At 40.6% G+C, this 8901-nt stretch overlaps 1 pseudogene; it reads right to left on the bottom strand.

Annotated features, from left to right (window-relative positions):
* Positions 1-2211: 2211 nt before the first annotated feature.
* Positions 2212-3453, bottom strand: LOC113911098 (annotated as a pseudogene).
* Positions 3454-8901: the final 5448 nt, after the last annotated feature.

Raw genomic sequence — 8901 nt, 5'->3', positions numbered from 1 at the left:
TTGCAAAAGAAATACATGCTTAAAATTTTTTTAAAAAAAATCAAGCAATAGATTGAAGGAATTTAAGTAAAAAAACCTTCCTCTCTGCACATCCTTCATTCCTACTCCATTCCACAAAATCCACACCCATTATCTGGTAATTATCCATGCACATACCATCATATATATTCTTACATAAGCACACAATACACACAAACACTCAAACTTAACCCATATTCTGTTGGCAGCTTGCTTGTTCATTTAACAGCATATCTTGGAGATATTTCGATTAGCACATACAGTTTGACCTTCTTCTTCTTAAAGGATACATATCATCATGTGGATATATCATAATTTTTTAACCAGGGTCCTTATTAAGACACATATAAAATGTTTCCAGTTTGTAAGTACTGTATTAAAATCAATGCCACAATGATCATCCTTGCACGTCTTTATGTAATTTTGCCATGATATCTGTCAAAAAATGTTTGTGTACTGTGCACCTGCCACTTTCAGCTGCTGTCATTGTTGGTGCCTCCCCACATACCCTCCTGGATTAGTTGAATATGTCAGCGCCCCCTGCCTGCCCAGTGTCTCATAGCAGAGCTTGTTAATCCCCCCACCACAGGCTCAGTTGTAACCCACTTCTTAGATCCATCCTAAGAGAAGACAGAGGAAGAGTAGAGGAGAAAGAAGAAAGAAATGTTGATTATGTTCCAATTACTGCCACACACAGTAGTCTTAGAAGCAATTATACAAAATTGCTTTCTATACTACAATAATTATAGTTATTTTTACCTACTTTTTTTAAGGTGATAAACATGGCCCACAGAAATGGACTGATCCAGGCAAATAGGGGTGGAACTGAGATTCAAAATCTGGGCTCATTTTGTTCTAAGTACTTAGTCTCAAAGTCTCAATCTCTTTTCCCCTTCTGGGCTGTTTCTGTGGTACAGGCTTTAGGTCCTACTCACTGTGAATGAGACCGGGGTGACCTTTGAACTCCAAAGTCATTTTGTGAATTGCGGCGCCTCCTCTTCCCTAGCAGTGTCTCTATTCTCGGAACTGGCCGATCTCATACTCTTTTATTCTTGTGCCTTGCTCCTATGTCTAAGTTTCTCTTCCAGTACCTCACTTGGTATTCTAAATGTTCTTAAGACAAGGTACCAGCCTTCTGTGTCTCAAATATCTTTAGGCAAGAAGTTATTAAACTGCCATTTAGCTATAGTGCATGAGGCCTGTGTGTTGGGAGGGTGTTGGTGGTATTAACAGGAGGTGACATGACATCTGAGTTTTTGCTAAGTAGGGTTCTTGTTCAGTTTACGTTTCCAACAGTAAAGTTACTTTACCCAATAAAGGCACATACCATAAAACCTCCCCTTTGTAAAGAGGAAGAACAAAAGTGTCATAGATATAGACATAGGGAACCAAAATGGATGGACAAGCAAATAGAGAAAAGTTCAATTCCTCATTAATGAATACTAATAGTAGGTATTTTGCAAAGTGTTGTCCAGGGAAGACCTACCTTCTTTGCAGTACTGAAGGTGAACCTTGAACAAGTGCATTGGAAAAACCAAGAATTTTCTGCAAACAATGAAATCATCAATATGAGGAAAACCAGATCCCAGCACAGAAATAGCTTTAGGAAAGACAGCTGAAGACTCTCAGAAGGGAAATCCATAAAAGAAACAAACAAACAAAAATTATCTTTTTCATATTAGATCAAGTTTTTACCAGTTATTTAGGGAAGAGTAATTAAAATTTAATTCTAATAACCCATGTGAATCATTTAGTCTTTTTTTTTACAGAACACTCCTTTATTATAGCAATATGTAAAGCAAATATAACTTTAAATGTTTATAACCACAACTCTATGTTGTTATGACTATTTGTTATTATTCAGCTTGCTCAAATTTAAGGGAGTAGTTTATATGCAATTCTAGGAATTCACTGACCTTCAAAAAATGTGGGATTGAAATGCTGTGCATATTTTTAAGAGTATATAAATTTTCACTCTCTGACTTTATTCCCAATCTTAGCATTTTCACATATCCTTGGTGAGTTAACCAAATTCAGGGCCTTTTTTTACTAAGAGAACCCTCAAGGTTATGTTTGCCAGAGGCAACATCCTTAAAATTTAATGAACAATACCTGCCGTCACCAATAGATTTTGGACCTAGTTCCTTTTTCCTTTAGAGTAAATGAGCTTTTCCTGGGCATTTGGTCCAACCCCTAAAGACTGAATCTCCTTGGAACATCTCCTTTAAAGGCACTTGGAACAGCCATTTCCATTTTAATGGTCAGGTGAGGATTGTACCCTTGGATCTGAAAGTCTTCAGCCTTGAAGTCATGGATTGTCTCAACTTTTTGAAGGATTTTGAGCTTCAGGAAAGGCCTTGGTTCTTGCTAAAGCTGCATTTTCAGAGATTCAACGTGATTCAGGTAAATATGTGCATCTTCAAAGTATGTACGAAGTAGGTAAATATGTGCATCTTCAAAGTATGTACGAAGTTGCCTGGCTTCCAGCCTGTGATGTGTGCGATCACGTAGGTGAGCAGGGCGCAGCGGGCCATGTTGAAGGGCCATCGAGGGCAAGAGACAGCCAAGCCCATGTCTCCTGCCCTCCTGTCCTGCTGGCAGGACAGCTCACTGCTCACCACGGAGATCTGGCAAAGGGCATGGCAGGGAGGTAGGGACAGAAGACGAAGTACTTTTGGATTCCAACCATACAGGATGATTCTTTTGTCCTTGGGTTTGGTTTCAATTGTGCCAAACACCTTTTGCAGTTGGTCTACTCCTTGACCTGAATAATCTGAATCTTTGTTTTTGTATTCTGCCCCCAAATGCTTCTCCACTGAGAGCCATACACTGGACCTAAATCCCCTTCTTCTGTTGGAGAATCCCAGGCTGTTCAAGAAGTCTCAGGAGGCATTGGCATCCCAGATTGTCACTCCCTTGGAAGACAGTTCCTTAGCATTTTTAGATCCCTTGATAAACCACAGTAACTCCTCCAAAACACCCTTTCAGAATACACATGTTGTCATCAACAGAGGAAAGGCTGTAGTGTGCCTGCATGCCAAACAACCACGGCATGCTGTTGGTGCCAGTGCGCTCATCCTTCTGGAACCTTCAGTGCAGAATGTGTTGGATCTGCCCCAGGCACTGCAGCTCCCCGTGGGGTGGTGGCCAAGGGCTCCCCGCCCCACCTGTGCTTGGCAGGGGGGGATGACGGGTGCTGCTGCTTGGAGCCATGTGCAGTAAGGGTGTGGGCACAGCTGGGGGACCCTGGAGGTGTGGGACACCAGCCAGCGGGCAAGGTGTTGTGTGGCCCTTCCATGCGCTTCTTTTCCCCTCATTTACTCTTTTCTGGGAAGCCTGCTTTCTTGGACAATTACCACGTGAATACACATGTGGAGCCTTGAGGATGGTATATGGTGCACCAGGGTCAGCAGAACTTGACACAAAACAGCCCATGCTTAGAATTCCAGATTGGTCACATAACCATCTATGTCAGATGGTATTTTCAAGGATGACCACAACAGTACCTGTCATCCCACATGTCCTTCTAGAACCTTCCCATTCTCCCATCAAGAGGTGTAGTTGAATTATCCTCTAGTTGAAAATGGGTGGATTTGTGACTTTCTTGTAACCAAGATTGTGATAGAAGTACACTGTGACTCAGAAGCTAGGTCAGAAAAGGCGATGTAGCTCCTCTTGCTTGCAACACATTTGTGTCGAAAATCTGAATCACTGTGTAAGCAGTCCAAGTGTGCTGAAACCGCCATGCTGTGAGGAAGCCCAGACTAGCTCACATGGAGAAGCTCTGAGACTCTCTCTCTCTCTCTAGATAGGTAGGTAAGTAGGTAGGTAGATAAATAGATATTTTTTTTCAACTTGAAAGTAGTCATTTATTAACTGACCAGATTACAAAAATAATCATGGTAGATACCTTAGTTCATCCTTCTGATAAGCCTATTGATTTAATCTTCCCTGTTGCTAGCATCTCCACCTTCTACAAAATGGGAGGTCATCTTCTTCATTCCCCGTCTTGGAGATGATAACTTGAAGGGCCATCAAAAGTTGTTTGTGTCTTTGAAATGTTTTCCAACAGTACAGATCTGAATCAGATCCTCCTCCCTGCCATATTTACCAAGAGATCGAGCATTCAGTGTGTCGTCTGTCAGGTAATTTGCTTCTTGTTGATTTTTCCATAACCACACTTGTAGATCATTTTATTCACTGGTTTCAGGTTTGGGCCCACCCATGCCAAATATATGGTTCCATTATCCTTAGCACGCTAACTGAAGCCTTGTTGAGCTTAACAAAGGTGCTATTGAAGATCTGGCAAAGGCAAAGAAGCTGCAACACCTTTCAAACCTTTGGGCTCATACCATTGATACCTGATTCTGATGACCAGTCCAGTCTGGGTTCCACAGGTACATAGAAGTTGCCAATTTTTCTTGCCATCCTAGTCATTTGAATCTCAGTGCTGTACACCTTCCTTGTGGTAATGCTTAGCTTTTTCATCAATAAGCTTCCTCCTTGCCTTTTGGAGCATCTTGTGGGCAAACTTCTTTCTCTTGATGCTTGATCTGCAACTTTGCGAAATTCCTTTCCTTTTTCTTAAGGGTTTCTGGCAAAGCAGGAAACTTTTTTCTTCTCTTCCGCACCTTCCATGGTTCTAGCCAGGAAGGAGCTATAGACAGATATCTTGATATCAGTATATCTTGAGAGAGAAAGGGAAACCAGCTTTCAGCTGCTCCAGCCCCTAAGTGTTTCAGTATAGCTGCTATCTGACCACAGCCTCATAAGAGACCCCAGGACAGAATGGCCCAGCTGAACCTTTCTCACATATCAAGTCCACATAATCTGGGAACATGATAACATGATTGTTTTATGCCACTAAGTTATGAAGTGAATTGTTACAGTGTAGTAGTAATTTAGGATCAGCATCTTGTGATCTTCAGCAAGTCACTTGATTTCTAGGAGTCTTGACATTCTTACCTATGAAATAAGGGTAAAAATAACAACTAAAGAGGGGTAAGTATTAAACTTGCCCACATGATGAGCCGCTAGTAGGAAGACCCATCCTCACATGTGGGTCTACTACTTCATAGCCCCTCCTCACTGCCCCATTTCACCGAGTAAGCAATCACTCCTTTCTATTACTGACCTTATGACAAAATCTCTAAACTTCTAGATATTTTGAAATCAGTAGACAAAAAACAACATGGTTTATATGAAGTTAAATAGGCTTTTCTCACTGGTTTGGAGAAGGTAGAGCATGGAAGAGTCTTATGGACATGAAAATATATTATTTAGGGGAAAAAATACATTGAAGCACTGTTAACCACTAAGCATAAATTAGTTCACCAGATTAATCACCAAACAGGGTTCCAAGGACCTAAGAACGATACAACAGTTTTGGCTGGAGGTGTAGAGAATTGGGGGTAGGAATCAGACATATGCCAGCAGTGGAATGCAGCCAAATTGAAGGCTGAATTGAAGGTGCTTTCTTCCCCTCTGCTCATTTGCCCAGAGGATCCCTCCGATGTCACAGATCCTACTATATTTACTAACGTTTCTTGTTCACTACCAATTTGCGTAGCCCCTTAGAATGTCCTCAGTCTAGACCTGCTGTGGGTATAGGGTGTGTGTGTGTGTGTGTGTGCGCGCGCGCGCGCGCACGTGCGCATGCGTGTGTGTGTGTGTGCGTGCACATATGTGCATGCACTGGGGAGGAAAAAGTTTTAGTTCTATCTAGGTTCTTTGGCTGGTCTAATAATCAAATTAACATAAAACATTAAGAAGACAAAACAAATTTAATTATGTATGTATGGGTGACCCATAAGAATATGAGACCCAAGGACAAGCTGGGCAATTGAGGCTTATATGCCATCTTCAGCTAAGGAATGGGATGGGGACCTGAGGTTTTAAAAGGGAGGAGGATGATTCACAGGATGATAGGGAGAGCAGATGTATGGTAATTATATCTTTGTCCTGCCATACATATAGGTCATTCAGATAAAATGTTATATCTTGGTAATAGCTTTCTGTCTGGGCCAGGTCTCCATCTAAATTCTTTTAGGTAGTTTAAAGGAGAGGTAAAAGTTATTCCCGAGTCTCTGGGTCTTGATTGCCTTCAGCTCAAAATGGTCCACAGTTTGGGGAGATTTGTTCTGAACCCCATCAGTGTAAGAAGGAGGGATAAGGAAAGTAGTGTGGTGATAGATACTTAACACACAGCTCTTTTCTTTCTATAGAAAGAAAAAGCCCTGATTTTCAGCATTTTCTGATTTCCATGGAGTAAATACTTTCATCATGGCGAATTTCAAGCTACCAATTTGATATCACGGAGCACAGAGTTGGGAGGGCCTGAGTAGTAGCACACCATTATATTGTTTCCATCATACACATATAATAGGCATAAATAACTTTAAAAACATAGTTAACAATAAAATATAAGAAATTGGGGTGCCTGGGTGACTCGGTTAAGTGTCCAACTCTTGATTTTAGCTCAGGTCTCAATCTCAGGGTCGTGAGTTCAAGCCCCACACTGGGTTCCACCCTGGGCGTGAAACCTACTTAAAAAAAAAGAAAGAAATGTACAGTAGTAAAATGGTAAAATGTGAGGTGTTGAGAATTTATTACTTTCATTTTTAATATAATTTATAATTTTATGTAATTTAATTTTTAACAATGGCTCTATTTAACAATGGTCTGGCAAAATTCCTAACGATTTAGCAAATGTCTCTCACCAGCCAATGGGAGAGATATCTAGTATATCCCTGGAGATTAGTTAATAATTCTACATCAGCAATTACAGCAGATCTCAGAGAAGGCTTTCCAGCAGTTATGCCACTTCAGGGAGCAGAATTTGTTACTCCAAGGTATGCCTCTTTGTTTTAAGGCTTATTTTAGGCTGATTATTTTTAAGAAACAACAGAAGTTACCCTTTCACAAGAGACATTGACGCTTATAGGGAAAATCTCCATTTCTAGGACTATCCCCCTCTCTGGACCAGGAAAAGAAGAATGACGACATTTCTAGAAAGTCTTATCATGGAGAAAGCCGCTGACTTAAATTTGCATAACTGCTTAATCCTTGTTAACTGTGCTTTGCCTGATAACTGACTCACCACCCCTCATGTCAACTTCTTTTGTCTTTAGCTGGAGATGGTATTGGAGGTAGTAGCTTGGGCCATTTAAGAGTTACTCAGTTTTTTTCTGGGTCTCTCCCATGCATACAAGAGGTATATATGTTATTAAACTTCTGTTTGTTTTTTCGCCTGTTAACCTATCTTTCATTATAGAGGGGTCTCAGCCAAGAACCTAGAAGGTAGAGGGGGAAATTATTTTTCCTCCCCAACAACATAAATATGGAGACATTCACCTCCCACATGGGTGGTGGGGTCTGAGTCACCTCTGGCTTCAAGCAGCCTCATTCATTTAGCCAAGTGCTGTGCAGATGGGGCCATTTCCTATGGTGCCAGGACCTGACTTGAAAAAGACTGAGAAGCCCTGCTTCAGAATACCTGGTACCTCCTTTCAAGCCATTTCTCTCTTGATCCAGTGCTCAACTATGTTATGGACTAAAGTTTATCTTCTTCTGTACTTTTTATGTATTTAATAACCTAAAAGTGCAATCAGACAAATAACCAGGAAATATTAATCACATACCCTCTGCCACAGACTCTGGGAACATTATAAGGAAGAATACAATAAAATCCCAGTCTGAAGGACTCTATAATCTAGTCACAGAGATAAGACTAACACTTCAATCACAAAGGCAATAAAAGATATTAGATGTGTGTAATAAAAGGCGAAATGATATGGCACAGACCATAACTGTCATTGAATTTCAGAGGAGTTGAGAAAACAGAAGGAAATGCAACTGATTTTACCCTCTTGGTTTATAAATACAGGACTTATGATGATTATTAACCAGTTAAGTGGAAGTGAGGCAGGACCTAGATTCCATGCCATCCATTTACTCCATTCAACAGTTGAACAGCTATCAAGCCCTGGACACTGTTCTCAGGGTGACTTCTCCATTAGGAGATATAGTGCCCGGGGCTCAGAAACAAGTTTTAATTTCTTTCCAATCAGAAGGAAAAAAAAACAAAATCTAAAATTTTAGGTCCAAGAAAAGTTTTTTTTTTTTTTTTAAGATTTTATATATTTATTTGACAGAGAGAGAGAGACACAGCGAGAGCAGAAACACAAGCAGGGGGAGTGGGAGAGGGAGAAGCAGGCTTCCTGTGGAGCAGGGAGCCCAATGCGGGGTTCGATCCCAGGACCCCGGGATCGTGACCTGAGCCGAAGGCAGACGCTTAACGACTGAGCCACCCGGGTGCCCCCAAGAAAAGTTTTAATACATGATATTAATATATTAGTCTTTATACCAACACAATCATTAAATGTAATTTTTAATATTTTTTTTAATTTGCCACCCCAAAATGTATCTCTTTGGCATGTGGATTATTTTAAGCTGATTATTTTTAAGAAACAGAAGGCTCAGGAAGTTTTTCTTTTTTCCTTCCCACTAATTGCCTAAAGGAATAAGAGGACCTGTTCCAGGAAGGGAGCCATCACCATAGATACCTATCATAGAATATGAACATGGTAGAGGAACCTAGCAAGATCGGTTTGATTAAAGTCCTCTCTATGTCCCATAGAGGCAAGGTCCGGCAAACATCTGTTTACCAAACATTTACTCTTTTTCATCTTTTTGTGAATTGCTTTACTTTCCTTTGAATTCCCGGGCCTCTACCCTCTTCACCTTAGTTTAGGATGGCATATATATCTTATTTTGCCTGATTATCTTTGGAATCTCTCATGTTAATGGGGATTCCTCGCATGTACATAACTAAATTTTATTTTCTCCTGTTAATCTGTCTCATGCCAATTTATTTTTTTGTTT

This window comes from Zalophus californianus, chromosome 12 (genome assembly GCF_009762305.2).
Source record: "Zalophus californianus isolate mZalCal1 chromosome 12, mZalCal1.pri.v2, whole genome shotgun sequence".
NCBI classification, from domain to species: domain Eukaryota; kingdom Metazoa; phylum Chordata; class Mammalia; order Carnivora; family Otariidae; genus Zalophus; species Zalophus californianus.
This window is presented reverse-complemented; position numbering and strand designations above follow the sequence as displayed.